Source organism: Piliocolobus tephrosceles, chromosome 5, assembly GCF_002776525.5.
Source record: "Piliocolobus tephrosceles isolate RC106 chromosome 5, ASM277652v3, whole genome shotgun sequence".
NCBI classification, from domain to species: domain Eukaryota; kingdom Metazoa; phylum Chordata; class Mammalia; order Primates; family Cercopithecidae; genus Piliocolobus; species Piliocolobus tephrosceles.
The window spans coordinates 158,965,504-158,991,758 of NC_045438.1; positions in this window are offsets into that span (position 1 = coordinate 158,965,504).

The following is a 26,255-nucleotide window of genomic DNA, read 5'->3' on the forward strand; positions in this document are numbered from 1 at the left end:
AGCAAGTGAGTATCAAGAGTCAAGCCAGTGGATTATGGGGAGGAAAGCCAACATACTCTTACTCGTCACCATTGTGAACCTACTTCTTGCAAACCTACTTATTTCTGATGGTAAGAGTCAATCACCTTTGCTGAGATGGAGACTCTTTTCCCTCCCGGCTGATGTCTTGGTTGAAATGAATGGGTGATAATCACAGTTTAAAGTTTATGGGACTCTGGCTGTTTCCCCTAGTAAAAGCATTTCCTCTCTGGGAACCAAGGTCTTTGACCTCACAGAGTCCAAGATTGTGAGGAAGGGAAGCACAAATTGCCTAAGTGGGTCAAGGGGTAGGTGAGTGGCAAAGCCACTCCTACTTCCTTACTTGATTTTGACCCATCTGCCACCTTATATGGCAAGTCAAGGTAAATAAAGCCACATCTACTTCTTCACTTGATTTTCAGACTTTGTAATTTTTTTTTTTTGAGATGGAGTCTCGCTCTGTCACCCAGGCTGGAGTGCAGTGGTGCCATCTCGACTCACTGCAAGCTCCGCCTCCCGGGTTCACACCATTCTCCTGCCTCAGCCTCCAAAGTAGCTGGGACTACAGGCGCCTGCCACCATGTCCGGCTAATTTTTTTGTATTTTTAGTAGAGATGGGGTTTCACTGTGTTAGCCAGGATGGTACCGATCTTCTGACCTCATGATCCGCCTGCCTCAGCCTCCCAAAGTGCTGGGATTACAGGTGTGAGCCACCGCACCTGGCCCCAGACTTTGTATTTTAACAAATTGGGACATAATGTCATAGCATGGTGGCTGATTTGGGGAGCATACTGCATCTGAAGGATAACACCTCATCCTTTCTGGGTGTCACCCCTAAGTTCTGCCTCAAGATTACTCTAAAAGCCATTCCATCACTTCGATTATGCTGGCAGCTTTCCAGAGGGGGGTCATGTGATAGAAAAAGTAGATACCATGATTTTATGTCCACTGCTACATCTGCTTTGCTGAAGTGTGTCCCTCGGTCTGGTGCCATGTTCCACAGGATCCATGTCTGTAAGGCCTGAGATAGTGGGGCTGGCTGAATCTCTGCAGGCAAGAAGCAAAGTCATATCTGGAATATATGTCAATTTCAGTTAAGATAAATTGCTGCTCCTTTCAGGGTGGAAAGGGTCAAGTTAATCAACTCACAACCGAGTGGCTAATTAATCTCCTGGAGGTGTGGTGCCATATTGGGGGTTCAGTAAGAAGTTTGGACATTCAAAAGCAGCAATAACAAGGTCAACTTTGATGAATAGGGGATAATGCTGTTGAATTTGTGCATAGCTTCCATTTCTGCAATCATGGTTACTCTGTGCATGCGCCCAAAGGATCAGCACTGGGTTAGCCAGTGAAAGGGATGACTGATATCCACTGGCTGAGCCATTCTGCCTACTAATCACTTAGTGTTTTTTGCATGGTGACTGTCCACCGGTGAATGTGAATGTGCAATATAAAAGTCATCACATTTTGCACCTGTGCCTATACCTATAGGTTTATCCACATCCCTCTAACCCAGACCTCCTTATCCTAAATTGTCCAATATTGATACTTCCAGGTTCCTGACCAATCAGTTAAATCATTTGCAATGTCTGATGAGTGCATATATAAATTTACAAGAGGTTAGCTTCCCTTCCACACAAGAGAGAAACCAAGGTGCATGGTGTGAGGGGTTCTCTCTTAGAGCATTTTCTTTTTTTTTTTTTTTTTTTTTTTTTTTTGAGACGGAGTCTTGCTTTGTCGCCCGGGCTGGAGTGCAGTGGCCGGATCTCAGCTCACTGCAAGCTCCGTCTCCCGGGTTTACGCCATTCTCCTGCCTCAGCCTCCGGAGTAGCTGGGACTACAGGCGCCCACCACCTCGCCCGGCTAGTTTTTTTGTATTTTTTTAGTAGAGACGGGGTTTCACCATGTTAGCCAGGATGGTCTCGATCTCCTGACCTCGTGATCCGCCCATCTCGGCCTCCCAAAGTGCTGGGATTACAGGCTTGAGCCACCGCGCCCGGCCAGCATTTTCTTTATCTCTGTCTCCATGGCTGACACTGACTATAGAGATAATGCAGCAGCAAGTTGCATTTTTTTTTCTTAGCTTGTTCTGACATACCAACTTAACTCATCCTTGAGCCACATTTAGACTTTTTTTTCTAAATATGTTGTTAATATCCAATTGACAGTACCTTATTACCCTCATTGAAAAAAATTTTGATTTCTGTATACATATGCATTTATATATAAATACAAATAAGTTCATATATATTCTCCACGTTATGAGCATATATATATATATATATGCACAAACACAAATATCTCAGGGGACTAAACTCATAAATGAATTACTTTCAATAAAACATGAAGAACATCAACAGGTAGATTCAGCAACCTCCTTACTGCGATCAATGAGTAATGCAAACTTTATATCCAAATGCAGAAAAAACACTTTATATGATTTTATTGTAGTTCTCAAATTAGAAACATTTTGCGGTATAAATAAGAGTGGTTCATCCTCAGGTATCATTATCAAAATAATGATAGATAGGTGAAGAGATTTCCTAAAATGCAATTGAACAATGCATCATCCCTGGGTCATAATTTTACTTAAATTAATAATCAGTCATGGCTTCGGTATTTTTAAATTTATTTTTCTGGTGAAGCACAGAAAAACTACCTATTCCGTAATTGTAACAACTTCTAAACAGATAGTTGAATTTTAAAATGCATATTGGCATATGAAACATGACACTCTCCAATTGTAAGGAGTTACTAGCACTGTTCTCCCACCATCTGAAATCACAGCTACAATTCTGTATCATTTTTACTTGAGAAATGCTAAGGAAATTTGTGAATTTCCATTAAACTCATTCTCTTATTCTGTGGGAAGGAAAATAACTTCACCTTCAACATTATATTTTATAATTTGATATATGCTTTAGAGAACATAATGCAGATCATTTCACTATGTAGCTATACTTTTGGAACAACTGAAATATAGAGTCAATGATCTTAAAACATGCAAATAGATAAAGAGGGAAAGGACCGGCCGGTTGCTCTTAATCCATTCACGTTCTGCCCACAGAACACTAGGGGGCAGCGGAGTGGGCTGGTGGGGACTGCGTGGTCTACTCAATGTATACCTATGGGTGGGAGGAGGTGTAGAAAGAAAAAATGGAGTATTTCAGAAAGAATGCGGAATTATTTTTCCATACTCCTCTATTTTTAAAAACGCTGTCATAAATTCTAAGGGCCTCCACGAACCATGAATTCTGGCGCAGGAATTTTTAGCAACACAAGCTGAGGAAAGATCAATTGCAAGCAAGGCAAAAGTGTACATTGATCAAGTGTCAAATGAGATAATACAGTTTAAGAACCACACACTTACCTCTACCATTTCACACTTCAAATTATCTTTATAAATCCCTAAATTAAAGGAGGAAAACTACATGCATTTAGAAGTTACTGCATATGCAACATCCATGGGTGCCAATTACTCTCTTATTGTCTCTTTCTAATATTACTTTAAAAGGAAATTCTGACAGATTCTTAATTCTTTCAGTAAGCAGTGGTATTGACATTTGGATGATTGACATTGTGAGGGAATCCATTTGTTTATCACAGACTTGTGATGAACGTTTTGAGATCATTGCACAATGCAGTTACTTTGCTGGACAAACCTTTCAAAACACAGGATCCAAGAGAGAAAATATATTAATAAATAGGATCACTGAAGTAAAGGGACACATTTTTAACAATGAGTCACAAGGCCTTTACTAATAATAGAGGAACAATTAGGGGCAATAATTGGGTCAGCTATTTCTCACTGTTTCTTCTGTTGCTTCCCATTCATTAATTCAATACGTATTTCTTTGTTGTGCTAGTCAGAGGTATATGTGGATAAATATAACAGACATGGTTCCTGTGCTTTTGAGGATTGTGGTCATTTAGGAATTGTAGTTTCTGAGGTTAAAATTTTCGTTCATGAGAGGAGATATAATTCAGAGATTAACACCTTTCTTATTACAAAAATCATAGTACATAATCATTCCTCTCCTCATTGGTAACAACAACTGTGCATGAGTGCTTCGAACGTTTCTATTTTTTTTAAAAAAAGAGGAGGTGTTAGGAAGAATGAATGTAAGAGAAAGCTGTAACTTACTGTTTCTCCAGAAAGTAAGACAGTACTAAAAAACCATGTTAATGAGCATATTAAAAGGACAATGTTGCCAACTTGAAAGAGCCCTGTCTTAGTCCATTGTGTCACTATAACACAATACCACAGGCTGGATCATTTGTAAGAAATTTATTTCTCATAGTTCTGGAACTGAGAAGTCCAAGGTCAAGACACCAGCAGGTTTGCTTGTGTGATGAGACCAGCTGGTCTGTTTCTAAGATGGCGTCCTCCAGAGAAGAGGAAAGCTGTGTTCTCACATGGCAGAAGGGCTGGAAAGGTAAAAGGGACCAAACGTCCTCATTAAACCATTTTACAATAGTGTTAATCATTTCATAAGGGTGGAGCCCTTATGGCCTAAACCAGGGGTCCCCAACCCATGGAGTGAAAACCAGTACCAGTCTGTGGCCTGTTAGTAACCGGGCCACACAGCAGTAGGTAAGCGGTGAGTGAGTGAGCATTACTGTCTGAGCTCTGCCTCCTGTAAGATCAGGGGCAGCCTTAGATTCTCACAGGAGCATGAACTCTATGTGCTCCTTATGAGAATCTAATGCATGATGATCTGAGGTGGGACAGTTTCATCTTGAAACAGTCCTCCCTCCCCCTTACCCCTCTCTTCTTGGCCATCTGTGAAAAAATTGTCTTCCACAAAACCAGTCAGACTAGTCCCTGGTGCCAAAAAGTTTTGGGACCCCTGGCCTAAACATTTCCCCAAAGGCTTCATCTTTCAATATTGTTGCATCAGAGATTAAGTTTTGACACATGAATTTTGGGGGACACATTCAGAGGATGGCAAGCCTCAGCTGTCCCAGTCAAATCTGAGATAATTTGAACATCAAAATAATTATCAGAGATGTGGATTGTAACTCATTATAGAGGAATTGATATGAATATAAATCAATGAATACATCAATAGAGAAAAGGAAAACATCTCTTTCCTCAAGTGGAATACTGACATAAATATACAAACGTAAGGTTAGAAAATCATCAATAAAAAATAAAACTCATGGTGCAAATTTGTTAAGGAACAAGATGTTAAGAAACATAGGCTCATAGTATCTCTCAGTAACTTATTAATAACAGGGAATATTAACTTTACAATATAGAGACCTAGGTTAATCCTACATTAATTCAGTCTCCAAATATTACATCACTAATATTTGGATTAAATGACGGCATGCACTTTCTAATAAAATGAAATAAAAAGAAAACACATTTGATATATTTCTACTAAAAATGCATAATCTGAATTCAATTATGACAAAACATCAGACAAACCTAAACTGCGTAGCATTCTACAAAATAAAATGAAAAAAACAAAGACAGGGGAAGTATTTCAGATTGAAGTTGATTAAAGAGATACTGCTAAACTAAATGCATCATCGTGACCTTGATCTTGAACTAGTAAAAAATTTGTAGCTATAAAGGACGTTATTGAGATGATTGATAAAATCTAAGTATGAAATGTACATTAGATCATGGTATTTTATCATTGTTACATTTCCTGATACTGATAACTGTACTGTGGTTATGTCAGATAATATTCTTTGTTCTTAGAATATGCAGACTGAAGTAGTTAGGGGTAAAGGGACATGATATCTTTAACTTGCTTTCAAATGGTTGAGAAAAATGTTTTATCTATCTGTCTACCTTTCTATGTTTTTATCCAGAGAGACAGCGTGAGAGAGAACAGTAAAGCAAGTGGTAAGACGAAGTGTAAATAAATCATGAATGGTAATAGTGAATGGTGAAGAGTACACAAGAGTTCCTTTTCCTATTCTTGCAAGTTTTCTGCAAGTTTGAAATTATATCAAAACAGAAAGCTTTATAAAAAAGGAAATAGGTATGAGAATTATTTGAATAATAAATACATACCTGTAATTTGAAAGTTAGATAAAACAGAACATTTTCTAGTAAGATAAGTAAATAACTATAAATGACCATGGAAATATAGAGCAACAAAATAAACAGACCCAAGTGGTTTTTTAAATACTCTTGGTATTTATCAGAATTTCAAGAAATAGATAATCCATAACTTATGCACACTGTTCCAAAGAGTAGAAAAAGAAGAGCTTGGAAACCTCTAAGGTTCAAGCCTAGCATACCCTCAATATTAAACTGAGCCAAGGACCACATAAGAAATGGAGACATTTATTAATTTATTATATAACCGTAGGTAAAAGAAGCACCAACAAAGACAAAATAATTCTCAAGTGAATCTGGAGTATGAGAAATGTTCTAGTTCTTGATCTCAGTCTTGGTGGTACATGGATATATGCATACATAAAAATGAATTGAGCAGTACACAGGATGTGTGCAATTTACATGCCTACCTGTAAGCAATGTTGCAACTCAATAAAAATGTTTTTAACTGTTCATGTGGCTAGAGGGAATGGTATAACACCCTTACTTGTGTAATCACTTAATTAAAAAAAAAAAAAAACTCTGTTTCATGATGTTTTAATATATATTACCTTGTTTTAGATGTTCCATAGGATTCCAAAAGCTTTTATCCTATCCCCTCACTTGTTCCTGTAAAAATCCATTTAATCTTTGCTCATGAGCACTAAATAATCTAAATGTACAATCCTAATTGCAGATGTTGAAAGATTGTGAGTAAAAAAATCAACACCGTGAAAGATGTTTTTTTTTAAACTTGCTCAAATGGCATTTTTGGTTTCCCCAAACTTTATTTTCTCTTAGCGTTCTCAGTCTTTTATAACTGGCTGTATGGTGTGGCAGTCTTCCAATACACTCAGAAAGCTTGGAGGAGCCATCCAATGTATATTAATCCTCTGTGAAAACAAATAATTTGAGTGCTCGCTCTCTTGCAGCCTCAGCCATTAATGTTGGTGGATGGTTTTGATGGTATAATCTGTGTGTTGCCAACACAAAAGTCTGGTACCTTCTCCTCAGTGCAAATCGTATCTTTATTCCTGTAAATTGATGAAGGAATTTACTCCATTTATTGATGGAGGAATATTACCAAACAACAAATAGTGACTCTGCTTGGTTCATACAACAAGACTCTGGGAAAGATCTGGTAACACCAAAGAGAATCGTCATGGTTGGAATGAAGCAAATAAAATGTAGCCAAACAAAGAAAAACAAAACAAGAGCCCATTGCTTTCCAGCATTACATCTACTATGATGTATTTCTGAAAGCCGCCCAAGTATAACTATTTATTTTAACTAAAGTAATCAAGATTAATGTCAGCAGTTATGACACACACTGTTTGCTAAAGAACACATAGAACAATTGCTCAGGGCAAGCTTCATTAAGAAATCAGATAAAATTAGTAAAACTGATTATATTTCAAAACTCAGCAGCAGCTAAAATTGCCATTCAGGAGCTTCCAATTAACACAATTGGTCTTGTTCACAATCAGCTATCGTAATCTCATTAGCTTATTATATTTTAATCATTGTGATATCAGCACAGCAAAATTTATTTTATTTTGCATGGCTAAAGATTGGCTAAATTGGGTGTGTGGCCTACCCAGTCCTAGATGCAAACAGGCCTTTGCAACTTGGCATCTAGCCCATTCTTTGGGGCAATTATCCTGATCAAGTGTCAAATGCACATACATTTCCCCCTATTCTAGTAGTGAGAAGGCATTTTGGAGACAGTTGTCTAATTTGGCATCTAATGATCAGAGTATCAATTATTGAGTCAGCTGACACTGACACTGACTCAAATCGTTTTGTAGTAGCATTTGGAGAATTGACAGTTTATGCAAGAAAGAGAGAGAAAGAAATTGAAGAGCAAAGAAAAAGGGTGGAAGGGTGGTAGAATTCTCTGCGTACCTGTGTTTAACTACTCTACCTCTTTGTTTTACTACCTTGTTTTATAACTATGTTCTGAAGACACTGGTCATTGCAGAAACAGAATCTTTTTGTCTTTTAGGTAAGAACAGTCGCACATACCTAGAAAACTGGTGTTTCATTGATATCAGGTATTGCCTGCTGCAATGAGATTATGTTCTATTGATGGGAACTGGGGTGTAACGGCCATCTACAGAAAGCAATAGGTTGCCCTATTTTCTGGCTGAAAATGCTGCGTGTTTTATGAACTGCCTCTATCTTGCACACCAGGGATGTTTCTGTAGCTAAAGCCATAATAGGATTTTCCTAAATGATACAAAAATACAAATATTCTGACCAACCAGCTTGCAGAGGTTGCTTATTCTCCAGCAAGCTTTAATACTGCATTTTTTTGCCTTCACCTTTCAAGAACATTTTTGATTTCACTTTTCTGTTATGAGTGCTTTCTATAAAGCCATCAATGATCACTGATTGTATTCTGCAAAAAGGAAAACAACAGAGGCAGTGTGCCAATATACGTGCAAATCCTTGTTCTTGGCAGGACCCTGTATAACTGGAAAGATATGAAGAGGTAAACATTCCTAGATGTGCACACTGGGAAATTCAGAAAGCCTTCCGTGCTTTCAAAACCCTGCTATGCTTTTTTGAGTAGTTGAGACTAATTCTCTCTTTAAAAAGCAGCCACTCAGCTCCTGATATTTTAATGTCCATAAATAAATAAATGAGAAAAAGTGCCCTTATAAATCCCAGGAGAGAAAGTTAAATGAAAATGGAAGATGGAGTCCTTCTGTGACTATCATATTACCATACCTAAGCACTAAAAAGGTGAACGTTCATCATTATTAAAATCATTCAATTTGTGTCTTTAATTATAACTTTTGGGGGCATGAATGGCTCCAGAGAAATTAGTCTTCTATTTGCTCCATGAAAGAATTTAATAAGTAATACATTATGTTAACTGATTTTTAAAAATCCATTTAATTTTTCCCTGAATTCTATTTTAGGATGATGAGTTCTGATATCACAGAAATTTTTGTCCAGTATCTCTTGCTTAGACAGTCAAACATTTTTGTTTCTTAAAACACAAGGACCTGGACTTTGGATACTTACGATTTAACTTATAAATTACTTGTCAGTTTTTCATACTTTGAGCCGTAGCCTACTTAGCCATGTATTAACCAGCTGTAGTCTCAGATTCCCTTTATGAAAATCCACTCAAATTATGTGAATGATGGTCCCAGGTTGCCTTCAAGCCATCGTCTTCATTTCCAATGGTGACACTTGCATATTTAGAGCTGCTCAGGTTGTACAATCAATAAATCTCATCTCCCCTGTCTATGACTGGTTTGCAGATTGATCCCCACGTGCTATGGGATCAGCATGGGCTTCATGACAAAAAGAACTTCTCATAATCCTTCATGTCTATTCTGATGACAATAGATAATTATGTTGAATTCTCATGTGCAACAACAATTACAGACCACTTTTCAGGATGTGGTTTTGTAAGGAAATCCTGAAATTCCTTAACGAAATGCAAATGGGGATCAGGATTTGAAGATTCAGCATTGTTTTACAATTTCGAATAAAGAGTTGTTTTTTGTAGGCAGATGATAAGTGTACCTATCAGTATAGTGTACATATATACACATTTATATCTACATTTAGAGAAAGTTAAATATGCAATATATAACTTTCTATATTTACACACACATGCACACGCACATATATACACGTTATTTAGTGAACCTTTGCTAAATATACAAACATTGACTTTGAAGGCTTAGAATAAAAACTATTATTATTATCATTACCTACCATTCGTTCAGTGCTTTTTGTGGGTAAAATCTATTCAGTTCAACACCTACGTTTTATTTCTAAGCATTATGTCTGGTGCATGGCATCACAGACTTAAGTACCACAGGCAGATAATTTAAAAATCATACGATAATATTTTCAGTTGTTTTGCTCTTCTTCGTTGACGTTGCTGCAGATAACTTTCTTTAAGTAATGTCTTACATGGGTAATCCTATTTAAAAACGATGAAAGCAAAGTTTCCACATTTGAAGTGAGATTGGACTCAGAATGCCATTGACTTCTCTCTCTCATTGTTACGTGCTATGGAGCCCGAATGAAATGGACAACTCAGCACAGTTTGAAAATCACCATAATGCCATCAACTTAGTGATGATGCTATCATGATGACGTTTCCGGATGCTGAAAGAGAACAGGAGAATAAGACATTTAGTCTAAACAAAGGTTTCCATGGACACTGCATAGTAAAGATGATTGTCTTATTGAAGTGGGAGTGGGAGTTGACCTGAAGAGTAAATGGAGGTTTTCATTGAAGGCCAACAGAACAATATGAGGAAAGGTATGGAAGGATGAAACACATGGAGCCAGGAAATGATCAGAGCATTAAACAGGTGATGGAAAGTAGCAAAACATGAAAGAAGAGGGGGTTAATTGGGGATCAAGGATGGTATTGAACACAGTACTAAATAATTAAATTGTAGCCTGTAGGAAAGGGTGCTATGATGAGATTTCTATTGTAGATACATAGCTCTGGCTGTAACGTGGAGAATTAATTTAATGGGGTTAAGAGAAGACAGGTGAGCTAGATGCTTCTGTGCGTATCAGAAGCTCTGAGGTCTGCATCCCTCCCTTAAAATTCCTAAGGTATGAGTCATTAAGCCATTCCTGCTGGGTTTAGTGACTAACAAAGTATCAGTAAACCTCTCCAAGTGTGGACATCCAGAAATAGCTCATTTGTTTATTCATTCAATTAAAATCCAATTATTCTTTTGTTCATTAAAGGAACATTTGCCTAGTAGCCACGATGCACCATTTTGGTAATCTCTGGGTCATGGGCCATTGCAAGGTTTAATCTGAGCAGCAGGGTACCTTTTTATCATACAGATTAATATTACCGGATATTTTTTAATAATTTCTGGCCACTGGGCGCAAAAGGTTCTAAGTGGGGTAGGCAAGCCCTGGAAGTTTCTTTAGGTTGAATCCTGTTGCACCTCCATGAACCACATGAAAGGACTCTAGCGTTCTTTCACTCCCCAGTTTTCTTTGAATGGACAATGCTGAGGAATTCTGGCACCTCCTCCCCTCTCTTATTCTCCCAGTATTTGACATTAGTGCTCATTTTACTATTTTCATCTTTCATGCAGAGGCTTCTCAACTTCACTACTACTGGCATTTGAGGCTGAATAATTGTTGTGAGGTAGCGGGGGCTGTTCCGCTGATACCGTGCCTTAGCAGCATCCCTGGCTTCTACTCATTAGATGCTAGGAATCCACTGCTCCCCATCAGTCCCCCAGTCATGGCAATCAAAAGCAATTCCAGACATTGCCAAATGTTCCCTGGTGGAGGGAGAGGAACCACCTCTGATTAAGGACAGTGATATTTCCCATAAAATATGATTCAAGGTTTTCCTCCACTTACATGACCTAAGGCCATGGTAGGTAAACACCTATCCTCATTCACTGTAACTTTTATCTGTCTACCTCCCAGGCAGAGCACATGCTAGCCACAAGTAGGATTTGTGCATAATCCCTTTACAACACATACACTGCAACGGCTATGAAAGTCCTTTTGAAAATATCATTTCATTGGAAACCAGGGAAGAGTGAGCTAGTCTCTTGAATCAGATCACATAATGTGGCTATATTCTTGTAACTAGTATGTGGCTGACCTTGAACCGCCCCCATAAGTGAATCAAGATGCTGTAGTTTGCCATGTGTCAATGAGTTGTTATTATCAGTAAACAGGATGACAGCATGTCTGAGACTCTACAGATTATGGAAGAGATTTTTTTTTTTATTTTTTATTTTTGTCATTTGCTAATAAACCCAAAGTTAGACAAATGCTAAGCTCTCAAAGTATAGAGCATTTTAGTAATTTGCTTTGGCAGTTGGGGACATCATTCCATTTCAAAAATCTACCTCTGCTCGGCTTGGCAGGGTTATTTGGACTCCGGGATGTGTGCTAAGATCTGCAGGAGGAAGCAGAGATGCTAATAAGGACTCGCCTTGATTCCCCTTCCTTTCATCTCTCACAACTAAAACTATATTTTTTTTCCTTGGGAAAACGAAATTAATTTGGAGTCTTTCAAAAATCTTGGCATGTACAATCATACAACAGAACCCCAATTTTGGGACTGCTGTGATTGCATTCCCTAGTTAAGCACCCTAGATATCAATACTTAATGGTATTCTCTAAGCTCAGCCAGTGAAGAAAATAGGGTTGTTATCTATCAAAGCACATTTTAGTTTCTGACAAGTAAAAAGCAGCATGGGGAATGCAGGAAGGCTGAAATGAAAGCCTAAAAGAAAACTCATATAACATCTGGTGTCCTTTATCCCCTGATGGCCTTTCATAGGATGATATGATGAGCTTGTTCTGATTTAAGACCTGATGATTTGGTTTGAGAAAACAAGAGGAGGGGGCTAGATGCAGCCAGGCTGGCAGCAAACTGGGATACAAAAATCTGTTCAAATAATTGGAAACATGACAGATTTTTTTTTTTTTTTTTTTTGTAACTGATGCCAGTGGCATCTTAGTTTATCCATCTCTCTCAGTTAAATTTGTAAAGTGCATTATCTTATTGGTTTTAAAGTTTCCATCTCACTTATTTGCAGAGGGAAATGTGAGGAAATCAGTCATGATGGATTGCCTAATTTTCTGGGCTGAATAAACCAGTTTTATGAGATGGTTGATTCCTAGATTATTAGTTAACAGAAACACTGATCAAGTTTTAACCTAAAAAAAAAAAAAAGCTTATCAGACTATTGCATCTAAACTGTTTCCTATTGTTACATTTCCTTATTGTTACAATACTTATAGTATTGATAATGAATATGCTCATTAAAAAGTTCAGAAAGGGTCACAGAGGGTTTTTCCTTGGCTTTTTCTATTTTCAATCCAAATGCTAAAACTGGGTGAGCCACAGATGTCAGAAGATTAGTAATTACTTCGCCAGAAATCATCTCTGATCAAAAAGCCAGAGAAGGCCGGGTGCAGTGGCTCACATCTGTAATCCCAGCACTTTGGGAGGCCGAAGTGGGCAGATCACCTGATGTCAGGAGTTCGAGACCAGCCTGACCACCATGGCGAAACCCCGTCTTTACTAAAACTACAAAAATTAGCCAGGCATGATGTCATGCGCCTGTAATCCCAGCTACTTGAGAGGCTGAGGCAGAAGAATCACTTGAACCCAGGAGGCGGAGGTTGCAGTGAGCCGAGATCGTGCCATTGCACTTCTGCCTGGGCAACAAAAGCGAAACTCTATCTCAAAAAGAAAAAAAAAAAAAAGCCAGAGGAAGGGGCGGAGAAAATCCATTCTCTACCTAGAAAGTATAGGTCCAATTTAATCCATTGCAAATTTCTTACTACTTCACTTACAAAAACTGGGAAATAAGGAAAACCAAATACTATAGAGCCACATTTTTTAAAGTAAATGAATTACTTAAGGTTCATCGGCTATGGAAGTACATGTGGTAATTAACAAGGAGAAGAATTTTTATTTGTTCATCAGAACCTTTTGACAAGGGGTTGTCTGCATGGATGCTCCAAATTTTCATGTTCCAATAAAAGCAATAATGATCCAATAAAAATCCACCCCTTTATCATTTTTTTCTTCAAATTTGAAGTACAGTCATAAAAATCAAATCAAATCATTTTGTGCTTTGTTATCTTAAAACTCAGAGTTGTAATAATCATGCCATGGTGGCTCTGGAGTGATTAACATGAATTCAGGCATCATCTTGTGACAGAAAAGACGTTCCTGTTTTTTGCTTGCTTTCTTTCTTTTATTTTCTGTCCAACTTTTTTTATGGTTGCATCTTAGTGAATATAAACTTTTTCTAGTTAGAATTGCAAGTGAAAGAAGTAGTTCCTTTGTAAAAGGAAAGAAGGGAGTTAAAAACTTTTATGCAAGTAGACTTTACTGTGAAATGTTATCTTTTGTTAGTTCAAAGGTTCCCAAAGATATAAATTCTTCAGAACTGCCCTGAGGTGCTAGGGATGTAAATTGAATACTTTACAATTTGTAGACTGTTCCTGCAGTAATGTGTGTCTCCTCTGTGAGTGAGTGTTTGGGGATTTTTCAATTACTGGAGTCTGAAAACTCAGAGATTCTTTAGGGCAGAAAAAAGATTCTTCTCAAAGTTGAGTCACTGATGTTCAAATTAGCTGCCAAAAGCACTATAATGATCTGTGTTCCAGATTTGGCTAAACAGGGAAAAATGGCCCATTTTTGTCAGGGGGGAAAATAACCTCCTCTAAACACATCCATGAATAACTGCAGAATGGGTTATGTGATAGGTTGAAAGTGAAATATATTGTTGATATGTGCTATACATAATAGACTGATGTTGTTTCTAAAAGACTCAAATGAGCTTCTTCATATGTTTTTTAGGATGGTAGCTTAAGTATGGCCTTTAGGCTTACTGTTACAGATTTTTACAAAATAACAAATGAAAAAAATGATAAAATGATACATGTGCATTTAAAATTAGGCATATTTCAGAATTCCGTATAATGCAGCAAGCTCAAAATAAAGGAGTGACTAACTGAAAATTATAATTTTTAAATTTTCATCTCATTCTGCCAACTTTTTCTTAAAATGTGTCTTTTGCTTCCATCCCCAAATTAATGCAATTTACCAGATTATATTTCAAATTTCTTCTTATAGAAGAGCTGCTAAGCACTAGTGAAATAATACTAAAGAGTTAGCTTGGAGGAAAAGTCACCAAAAAAGGAACAAAAGAAATAGCTTAACACTGGTACCTTCCCGCCCACTGGATCATGATGAATTATAGGCAAAGGCAGTCTGAATTAGAGTAACATCTATTATGAGATTTTTTTAACCAGGCTAAAATTTGTTACCAAGTAGTCATCTTTTTTTTTTTTTTTCTAAATGTGTTATCTATGTCAATTAATATATCTAAAAGGATCTATTGTCGTGCAATTTTAAATTCAAATACATGGTTCCATATTGTTGAAGCAGCTTGTTCTCCTAACTAGGTCAGCTATTCTCGCGTTGTCATTTCATGCAAACTGTTTTTGAAAGAAAAAAAAAGGCCACAAATAAAGCATTCTTTAAGTGATAGATATATAACTTTGTTCCTGTCGGATTCTCAGTAAAACAATCGTACTGAAAAGATAGGGTTTTATTCTACCAGAAAGGAAGAGATAATTTTTTAAGGTTTTATGAACACACAACTTCATAGAACCTTTGATTTAATGGCTATTTTCTGACTCTGCTTTTTAAGGAGTAAGAGATAAAAGGTAAGAAATAAAAAGACAAAGCTAAAATGCAATTAGGTTCAACTTTGAGTACTTCTTAAGTCAGAGAGGTAAATTAAAATCTTTCCATTTCTAGCTACTAAACATTTACTGAGAAACTACTATGCTCGAGGCAATAAACTACATGGAAGAGATATAAACCTAAAAATTGATCTTTGGCTGTTTAACCCCAAGGATTTTACTATGAATAAAATATGCTGTACAGAACTAAGAAACAAGTAAAGCAATTGATGCTGAGAAAACAAACAAAAAATAATGTAGTCTTGGGAACTCGGCAAGCTTCTCAAGGAGGAAGGGATGTGCAGGTCGCCCATTGATGAAGATTAAGAAGGCAAAGAAGAATGCAATGGTAGAGTCCTCAGGATAGAAAGACCAGCATAAACAAAGGCACAGAGTGTGAAATTGCACAGTGTCTGTAGGGAACTACTACATTTCAGTTACCCAGAGGACAGACTACAAGTTGAAGAGTTGAAAGGAGCAAGGTTGCAGGAATAGGCAAGGCCATACAGAAGATGTTTTATGCCACACTAAATTCTCAAATTTTCATTTCTTACATATTCACGGCCTCAGTAAGTTTCTGATATACACCTTAGTCAAAAGAGTAAGGTTCTTGCAGTAGCCCAGGGTCATGATTTGATGAGACATTACCGTTTTATAGTAAATTGGTAGATGATAATGATTTTAATTTGGTTGGATGGGTATTTTTTAACCATCACTATAGCTTTCTAAGTGCATGCAAAGTTTTGAAAGTCAGTTGAACAAAAGTCGGCTTGCCAAAGGGCTGTTTACTGGACAAGTGATAAACCAAATGACCAGTTCACCAACAGCCAATTCATCAATTTACTGAGTGATGAGTCATTTTGTTGAACTTTCCACATATGTTCAATGATATGAAGAAGAAAACACGCATGAACCTGAGCGTTCCATAAACATAGCACTCTCTGAAACGAATATTCCAAGAAAAAGTGGCGGGAAAAGGGAACACAAAAAAATTAAAAAAAAAAAAAAAAAAAAAAAGCCTCCACATGTCAAATTGTCTTGGGGCCAAAAAATATTATTAAACCATACATGCATTTCTCATATTGATCAATAGTCATGTGAATTTTATAGACTGTTCTGTTGACAGAATTTGGCCTAATGTTTTATTATAATTTGACAATTCTGGCTTTCCATTTAATGATGAAAAGTTCAAAGAACAAAATAAAAGAGATAGGTAGTGTCTACCGCACAAAAAATAAATATTTAAAATTTTTTAACTTTTTTGAACACAAAATGATCATGGTGGACTTTTAATTGATGAAAAATTATTCAAATCAGTTTTCACTTTGCTAACTGATCCGTTACATCTATACATCAACACTTCATCCAGTTAGTAAAGTTATTCATAAGGAATATATGTATCATTTGTGATAGGACTATAAATGCACAATAAAATCACAGGGGTCAGCCAGTAATTCATTTACTACGTTCGTAAAACACCTTCTTAGCATATTTCTTATGTCAAGGGCACCCTATGTTTTTCTGAAGTTATTTAAAAAATTTTAAAACCACAAAACATTTCCCACACTCTGAGATTTGGTCTGCAATGGGTAGGCCATCCCGGGCCTGGCCATCCTGCCAGGCCGAGCCAGAGTCTGGGTGGAGCGGTCGCAGATGCGCGGAGCTGCCCGCTTTCCTGGAAATGCCGGCGTCTTTCTCCGCTCTTGGTCGCCTGACTACAAAGACGACACAAGCAGCGGTGGCACTCGTGCTTCCTGGCAAGGCTCCCATTTCTTGGCTTCAGTCTCTGCTCACATGCAGCCGGCCCCGGTCACCCCGCACAGTTTTTCAGTGTAACCAACAGGCCGCGGCTCACCTTGCGCTCATTAGCACACGGAGGCGGCTTTCCAGCCGCGCTGCAAATAGAGCCCCAGCGTCCTCGGAGGGAAGGAGGAGGAGAGGCGGCGGAGGATGCAGCCGGCAGAGGAACCGCAAGGCCCGGGTGCACAAGGCCTTGTCGTGCGGGTGGGGGTTCTCTCCACCCCGCCCGCTGCCAGGGCCCTGCTCTCCGCCAGTTCTCAGCCTCCCCACCCACCCCAGGGCGCGCCCCCACCCTGCGCTCGCTGGGCACCCAGCCTCCCAGTGAAGCCAGCAGTGGGCCATGACAGGGAAAGAGCTCATCTATCTGTGAGGAAAGAAGCCACGTTGATGGTTCCCTAGTGGATGTAATTGTGCTCATTACTGCCCATTTACATTTCATCACTCGATTATCACAAATGCCTCATTACTGTTGAAAAGGGTTTGCTGGTGAACTCCTTGCTAACTATTCATCCCTCAGCCCGGATGTCACCAGGCAGGCTGATTGGAAAAGGAGGAGGGCGAGGAGGAGCCGAAGAGGGGCGAAGGTGAAAAAGGTCTTCTATCCGATTTGATTAAAGGCCGTGATTTAAATCGATATTTAATAAAGTGGCTGCTACCACGTAACACGGGCAATTCCCCATGCAGCCAGCATGGTGATTAGAAGCCCCTCACTGCCTGCTACATAACTCAATTGGGTTTTGTGCACTGGTCTGGCACCTGTGTCCCTCAGAACTGCGCCTCCAAGGTAATAGGTTTATGAGCCGATGAACAGAGGTGATAGGTTCTAAATGGATTAACTAGGTGTCTGCAGTCTGGTGATGAATATATCAGGCAAAAAAAAAAAAAAGTCTGCATAAGCAGGAGAGTGATAGGAAGTGTTGACAGACATTGTGTGTGTCATGAGCCCACAGGGTAAACACTGGCTCGGTGCCTGTCATTCAAGTGCTTTCTCAGAGTAATGGGTGAAGATATCAGGCCCGGCTGCTTAACAAGCCTGCAGGTGCCAGAGCACCCAGACCTGCTGTTGAAAAAGACTTCCACAGGGCACGCCTCACCCACCAGCTACAGCCAGCTTAAGAATATGCCTCTGAGATTATATTCTTTTCTGTCTCAAAATAGATTGGAATTCCTGGGCTAACTGATTTATGCTAACTGCCTAGAGGGTGGTGTTAAGAAAGAGTCTGAGGTTATAGCCAGATTCAGTGGGAAAACATTAACTAGCACTAAGTGCTGTGGACACAGCAGAGAGGAATGAGTGGGGTATGATTTCTGCATAGTTGTCATGTCTTCACCCACATTAGATGCCTATAATAGCTAGATTTGTGTATCCCATGGTTTCAATATAATAATAAAAATACTCATATACATACATAGTTGAAAGGAACTCAAATTAAAATCCAATTTAATAATAATAATTCTCAGGTGTTCATAAACAAGAGTATGGTATAGCTGAGTTTTATCAGGAATTTCCAGTACTCCTAAACTTTTTGAAATAAGACCAAAATAATGCATTTTTAAGATGGGATATGGCTAGTATAAATGTAGAAATCAATTACATTGCAACCTTCCTACCCCAGTATTAGCAAGCTATAAATTTGGGAAAGAGTGCCGCTCATGAAAAAAAAAAAGCGGGAGGGGGGGGAATCTGACCTAAAGTTATAACATAGAATGCAATTATTTGTGTTGAGAGTGCAATAATTAATGATCCAGTAAATGCAGTCAAAACATACACTGACATACAGAGCAGTGAATGGTCGTGACTTTTGTAGATTTTTATGGAGAAAATCCTGAAAAAGGAATCAACTTTCTCTCATTTGGTGACACTATTAAATGTAGGATGTATAATAATCTAAAAATAATTGCTGAGGAATCTATTTTAACTTTGGTCCCAATGTGATCTGAAAATAAAATTTTGATTTTAAAATAAAAATAAAATACATAATTAAAAATTGGCCTCATGAATTTGGAGGCTTTAGGTCCAATGTGGTCTTATGGGGAGGCACTATTAATGGTTTTCTGATACAACTGAATTCCATCAATTGCTATCTCAGCCACTTTTATTTTATTTTATTTTATATATTTTTAAATTTTTTATTGTTCTTGAAGTTCTAGGGTACATGTGCACAACGTGCAGATGTTGGTGTACTGCACCCATTAACTCATGATTTACATTAGGTATATCTCCTAATGCTATCCCTCCCCACTGCCCCAACCCCATGACAGGCCCTGGTGTGTGATGTTCCCCTTCCTGTGTCCAAGTGTTCTCATTGTTCAGTTCTCACCTATGAGTGAGAACATGCGGTGTTTGGTTTTCTGTTCTTGCTATAGTTTGCTGAGAATGATGGTTTCCAGCTTCATCCATGTCCCTACAAAGGACACGAACTCATCCTTTTTTATGGCTGCATAGTATTCCATGGTGTATATGTGCCACATTGTCTTAATCCAGTCTGTCACTGATGGACATTTGGGTTGGTTCCAAGTCTTTGCTATTGTGAATAGTGCTGCAATAAACATCCATGTTCATGTGTCTTTATAGCAGCATGATTTATAATCCTTTGGGTATATACCCAGTAATGGGATGGCTGGGTCAAATGGTATTTCTAGTTCTAGATCCTTGAGGAATCGCCACACTGTCTTCCACAATGGTTGAACTAGTTTATAGTCCCACCAACAGTGTAAAAGTGTTCCTATTTCCCCACATCCTCTCCAGCACCTGTTGTTTCCTGACTTTTTAATGATCGCCATTCTAACTGGTGTGAGATGGTATCTCATTGTGGTTTTGATTTGCATTTCTCTGATGGTCAGTAATGATGAGCATTTTTTTCATGTGTCTGTTGGCTCAGCCACTTTTAATTTTGTGATTTGTATTTCCCACAAACTCCAAAATACAAATGGGTGCTGATGAAACTATCAACAGCCATAAAATCAATATGTTTTCCGTATGTATGCAGGATATGCTGAGGGATAAAATGCAATACCTTTACAACCTAATAATTCAAAAATAACCAAAAGATGCTCGTGAAAACTCTCTGAAACCCAGTCTGAGAACCGCTGCTGTGGTGGGGAGGAGTACACACTCCAGCGGTGGGTGAATTCAAAAGATCTGAAATGTCTTGAGCAGACTGGGCCAATAGGGCCCTGGGAACCCCCTAGTGAACCAGCCAAACCTCCCTCCCAGGAAAAGAATCCCACATTGAGAAGAAATTGCTGGAAATAAAATTGAAATGTAGCAAGACAAGGACAATAGGAATAAAGGAAAAATAATATTCTAGTAAAACGATGCAGTGAGTATAGGTGAATGAGTAGGGAAGGTAAAGGGATGAAGGAAATTTCAGAAAGCAAAGTATCATATCTTTAAGCATTTCACAAGGACCACAGAAGAGAGTTCAAGAGCTATCCTGGAAGTTCCTTAGAAGTTAGTAAAGCTATTCTTGGCTGGGTGCAGTGGCTCATGCCTGTAATCCCAACACTTTGGGAGGCCGAGATGGGCGGATCACCTGAAGTCAGAAATTTGAGACCAGCCTGGCCAACATCGTGAAACCCCATCTCTGCTAAAAATACAAAATAATTAGCTGGGCGTCGTGGCACTCTCCTGTAGTCCCAGCTACTTGGGAGGCTGAGGCAGGAGAATCACTTTAACCCAGGAGGCGGAGGTTGCAGTGAGCCAAGATTATGCAACTGCACTTCAGCCTGGGTGACAGAGCAAGACTCCATCTCAAAAACAAGCAAACAAACAAACAAACAAAACAACCCAAGAAGTTAGTAAAGCTATTCTAAATTAAATTTACCTCCTAAAAATGAAGGAAAATAAATTTTTGTAAAAATTAGCAATATAAAACAATATCAATCCCATGCAATGTTATCTTTAAAAAAAAAAAGAGAGATTAGATATCAGGATAGCATGTAATGGTGAACAAATTCAACAAATAATGCCTTAAAATTATATAAAAGTAAAGAGAAAAAATATTTAAAAGCAAAAAGAATGAGAATGATTAAAAAGATTGGAGAAAAAAATGACACATATACAGACTAATCAATCAGGAATTCAACATACATATAATGAAAGTCCCTGGAAAAAGAAAACCAAAACTAGGAAGCAGAACAACGATAAGATCACAATTCTAGAAACTTTTGAGAAAGGAAAAAGTTTCCAAACTACAGATTAAAAAGTTTCCAAACTACAGATTAAAGAGGCATACAGCATACCTGGAATTAACAACAGTGACACATATTCAGTAAAATGATTGTACTGGTAAAAACCATTGGTCATCAAAGAAAAATAAAATCAAAGCACCTGTTGGTGTTTTAGTCATTTATAAAACAAAGAAGATCAGATTGTCATCAGTCTTTCAGCATCAGTTTATGCCAGAGGAAAATAGAATATTAATTACAAGTTAGCCATAAAAAGAAAATGTGAATGAAGGATCTGATATCCAGGCAAATTGACTTCTCCGTATAAAGACCATAGATAAATTGACATCACATGAAAGAACTCAAACAATATTGTTCCTATAGCCCTTCTGTAGTAAATTCTTATAATTTCATGTTCCTTTGATATTCATTTTAAATGTAAGTTAGACTTTGTCTTACCAGATGCAGGGCTCAGTCACCCTTGATGGTTTCCAGTTCTTTGCCTCCTCCCAGTTCTTCAGTGTGGTTAGTCCAGATATCAGCCTTATATAACCACCTCCTGGTGACCACCTGCCTATGAGAGAGCTAGACACAACCCGCTTGACCTGCCCTGCTGACCTCCACCCCCTACATGGACTGTGCAGATGTGCCACACAGACCACCTCTCAGTCACTGTGCAACTCCACAGAACACAAGCATGCTTGCGATGAACCCATCAATTAGAACTCCTCATGGGAAACCTGCTTGGGGAATGCCTTAGATCCTAATACAGCCTTTGGCCCATAGGTCCCTCGCTCTCTCTTTCTCTCTCCCTTTCTTCCCATGGGTTGAGTGTGCATGTCTCACATGGCAGCTTCCCCCTTCCTGCTGTTGGCCCTAACAGGTGTGACACTTCTTGGCTCTGTAACCTGTACGTAATAGAATTGCTTCTATTATTTCATGTGTTTTGCCATGCTCCCTCTCCTGTTTGTCATCTGACACACTTGTGCTTAACTCTCCTCCTGGTCAGGGCTCTCCTAGCGAGTGGCTATCTTGGTAGAAATAAACTGGACCCAGGTCAGACAAGAGCACAAGGACATCTGCCAGTGTAATCAAGTTTCCTGTGAGAGGGACACCTGGTCACACATAGGACACTGAGGCATTGGGTCATCCATGAAGATAAAGAAGTACCCCAAGAAAGACACAAGACACACTGTAAACACCCAGGCTCAAATCCCAGGAGTCACAACAGGGCAGGGTCAGAGTTTACGGTCACTTTAAGGAGAGAGTTCAAGACCAAAATAGAGGAAAAAATGAACAGATTCCTTAGAAATCAATTAGAAAACAAGCTTCAGACAACCAATATGACCATAGAGACATCAACATTAAAAAATGGTTGTAAACATTAAATATACATTTACCTACAAAATTGAAAGTAAGTGAGATTTATAAGAGATCGATTATAGTAACTGAGAACTATATTATACAGATAATAAAACTATTATACATTATATATTATATATATAATAATATATATTATATATTATTATTATTATATACAATAATAAAATTATACAGAAAGAATCACAAAAATTATAAACTGTTTTCAGTAATCATTGTTGGTTGTAGTGCTGGTATCTTATTTTGATGTTTTATGTAATAACATAATCATATCATCTCTGCCATATTAAAAATCAAAAATCATATGGTGAGGAAATAAATAACTACTGTTATACAACAGAAGAGGTTAAATAAACATTCCATAGTTCTCAATTCTAGGTGGAGGTATCTGCAGGAAAACATGATATGTTTTCTCTCATAGGTAACTCTTACAGTTGTAATTCAGAATTCTAAGTGGAAATATGCAGGTATATTTGCATACACACATTTTCTAATTCAAATTTGAAGTCGCAAATATAAAGTGTTCACTGAAAAGAACTTTCAGGCCTGCAGAGAAGCAGTAAACTTCACATCGCCAGTGCCCATTTCACATGGGCTTCTTGGAGAAATGACTGATTGCAAGTCTGAGGCAAGAAATGTATGAGTTGAGGAGTTTGGGATACACTCTTTTACTCGATAAAAGAAAGTCATCAGAGATTGTGAAAAGGATGTGGGAGCCTATTTTGTAAGAACCTTACTGGACAATATTTGGACAAATTAACTACCAATAGGAATGATAACAGCAGTAAGTAGAGACAAATCATATGTTAAATATATGAATTTATAATCACACACAGATACAGAAGAACACACCCATACACATGCAACAAATAGACAAACAAAAAAATAGTGAGACGTGAGTTTTGGAGGATGCTAGATGTCTGAGTCCATTTTGTGTTGCTATGACAGAGTATCTGAGACTGGGTAATTTATAAAGACCAAAAATTTGCTTGGCTCTGTTTTGGAGGCTGGGAAGTCTAAGATTGGGCAGTCCATCTGGTGAGGTTGTCATGCTGCTTTAACTCATAGTGAAAAGTATAAGGAGGTACAGGAGTGTGCAAAGCCATCACATAGAGAGAGGAAGCAAAAAAGTCTAGGAAGCCAAACTCACTTTTATAACAACCCACCTTTGATGTCCACCAGTTGTAGATTTGAATCCCGACCTAGTCACTTTCTAGCTGTGTGACCTAGGAGAATTTACTTAATTTCTTAAATTTTTCTCAACTCTATAATCGAATGAATAATGTTCTAATAAGATTGCCAGAAGAATTAAAGTCTATATATGATATTGTTGCACAGTACATGATACTTTGTCATATTTATTCAATATTAGGGATTATTTGTAACTAATTAGTTATGTTCACTTGGTTAGCATCATGAATATACAACTCTGGTACATTAAGAGTATTGGCCATAGGGTTGGCATGTCTGCTGGTAAGAGTTACAACCAAGGAGTAGAAGGGATTATCCTAGGAGAAGGCAGAGAGTAAAACAGCAGTGAATCAAGGAGAAGACAGTGAATATTATCAATAATATAGTAATAGAGAAGGAAGTGGAGTCTACATAAAGGTTAGTAAGTGCAGTCAGAATTCAGAGGAGTGTTGGAAGGTAATAGTGTTGTAGATACTGAGGAAGTGAAGTGGTAGCCTTTCTTCATCAGGCTCCTAACTTTCTTTCTGAAATCCTCTTCTCAGAATAAGACTGTCATGTACAGTGGTGCAGGTGAGTGCTACACATCTCTGAGTAGGACTATCTTATGCATCTGGAGCCCATGGAGTGGGTAGGCACCAATCTTGCACTGCCATAGACAGGCTACCATAACTCTACAAACACTTAGAGCTTGCAGAATTATTTTCACTTGCAATGCAGTATATTATGTGCACATATGTTCTCTCTTTCTTGAATACCCTCTTTTATTCTTCCCACCTGATATGGTTTGGCTCTGTGTCCCAGTTCAAATCTCACCTTGAATTATAATCTAGATTGTAATCCCTATGTGTTGAGGGAGGGACCTGGTGGGAGGTGACTGGATTGTGAGGGTAGTTTCCCCCATGCTGTCTTTGTGACAGTGAGTGAGTTCTCAGGAGATCAGATGGTTTTAAAAGTGGCACTTCCTCCTTTGCTATCTCTCTCTCTCCTGCTGCCATGTAAAACATGCTTTGCTCCTCCATCACCTTTCCCATGATTGTAAGTTTCCTGAGGCCTCCCCCAGCCATGCAGAACTGTGAATCAATTAAACCTCTTTTCTTCATAAATTACCCAGTCTCAGATAGTATCTTTATAGCAGTGTGAAAACGACTAACATACCACAGATCCCCTTGTCTTGGAGTCTGATAGCAAATGTATGCTACTCTTTGAAGATTTCATTGAAATCTCTCAAACATATCAGGTTTACCCATGTTGTTTGCATTTGCATAGTCTCTTAGGAAACAAATCTCTGTGTTTTTGAGTGAAATCATTTACATATTTGTCTTGATCACAGTCTGAGAACTCCTTGAACACAAAAGCTATATCTTAATATCAATAATCCCTACAATTGGCATAGCAGTATTCAATAAGTGTTTGTGGAATAAATGAACAAATGAACAGAGCTATCAACACCCACATCTAGATATAACTCAGTCACAAAATCTTAACATTACAGAAACTTGAAAATGAAATCTCAATAAGATGTCATTTTTCAGCAATGCATTCTGTTTGTTCTGTAAAATCAAAAAAGTAGACCTTAAGTGAAATATTCTAACCAACTAATATGCATCTAAGATTTATGCAGACAGAGGGAAGATACACATAAGCAATCACAACCCTGTGACCTTGCTCCTGGAAAGGCAAATCAAAGTCAGATTTATTTGATGGATTTAAAGAAAAAGCATGCATAAGGAGTTCAAAACACTCCTCAGCTACTTAACTCCTCAGTAATTTAAGTGATTGTCTATTTCTAGGGCCTAGAATACTCAACAATGGGACAGGAACACTGGGAGTCAATTAGCACAGTAAGGAATGCCCACTAATGTGGTTATATGTCTGCTCTCTGTTTTTCCTGTGTCACCCGTTTTTGTTTATTTGTTTTTGAGACAGAGTCTCTCTCTGTCACCCAGGCTGGTGTACAGTGGTGCGATCTCGGCTCGCTGCAACATCTGCCTCCTGGTTTAAGTGATTCTTGTGCCTCAGCCTCCCAAATTGAGAAGCTGGGACTACAGGCACATGCTACCACACCTGACTATTGTTTATATTTTTAGTAGACATAGGGTTTTCCTATGTTGGCCAGGCTGCTCTTGAACTCCTGGCCTCAAGTGATCAGTCCACCTCAGCCTCCCAAAGTGCTGGGATTACAGGTGTAAGCCACCGCGCCTGGCCTGTTAGTATTACTGTTCGTATTATACTTGTCATAGTTTTAATGAATCAATAGGGCTAATATCAAAGGCCAGATCTACCTGAAAGGAAATAGTTTCACCTACCCATTTACCAGGAGTTGTTAGACAGGTGATTTTGAAATTACCTACTTCTCTGAAATGAATTTTACGTTGCTCATTTCCTCTATTTCTAAAGTTTT